Below are 955 nucleotides of genomic sequence, written 5' to 3'. Positions count from 1 at the left end.
TGGGGCCGGACACTCAGGGTCAGGGAAAAATCCAATATATATCTGGTGATATCTCGGGTGCTATTACAGATAGCGCAATAAGTCAAAGTGCATTGTCTGTAGGAGGCCCTGGCGCATGAATCTGTGAAGCGGCAACGACCTCGGACCACCAGGGGCCGAGAAAACCACAGTCTCATGGGGCCGGACACTCAGGGTCAGGGGAAAATCCAGTTTATATCTGGTGATATCTCGGGTGCTATTAGAGATAGCGCAATAAACCAAAGTGAATTATCTGCAGGAGGCCCTGGCGCATGAATCTGTGCAACAGTAACGACCTCGGACCACCAGGGGTCGAAAAAACAACAGTCTCATGGGGCCGGACACTCAGGGTCAGGGAAAAATCCAATATATATCTGGTGATATCTCGGGTGCTATTACAGGTAGCGCAATAAATCAAAGTGCATTGTCTGTAGGAGGCCCTGGCGCACTAATCTGTGCTGCGGGAACGACCTCGGACCACCAGGGGCCGAGAAAACCACAGTCTCATGGGGCGGACACTCAGGGTCAGGGGAAAATCCAATATATATCTGGTGATATCTCGGGTGCTATTAAAGATAGCGCAATAAGCCAAAGGGAATTATCTGCAGGAGGCCCTGGCGCATGCATCTGTGCAGCGGGAACGACCTAGGACCACCAGGGGCCGAGAAAACCACCGTCTCATGGGGCCGGACACTCAGGGTAAGGGAAAAATCCAATATATATCTGGTGATATCTCGGGTGCTATGCGAGATAGCGCAATAAACGAAAGTGAATTATCTGCAGGAGGCCCTGGCGCATGAATCTGTGCAGCGGGAACGACCGCGGACCACCAGGGGCCGAGAAAACCACCGTCTCATGGGGCCGGACACTCAGGGTCAGGGAAAAATCCAATATATATCTGGTGATATCTCGGGTGCTATTAGAGATAGCGCAATAA

Source organism: Nomia melanderi, unplaced genomic scaffold (assembly GCF_051020985.1).
Source record: "Nomia melanderi isolate GNS246 unplaced genomic scaffold, iyNomMela1 scaffold0014, whole genome shotgun sequence".
Taxonomy (NCBI): domain Eukaryota; kingdom Metazoa; phylum Arthropoda; class Insecta; order Hymenoptera; family Halictidae; genus Nomia; species Nomia melanderi.
This window is presented reverse-complemented; position numbering follows the sequence as displayed.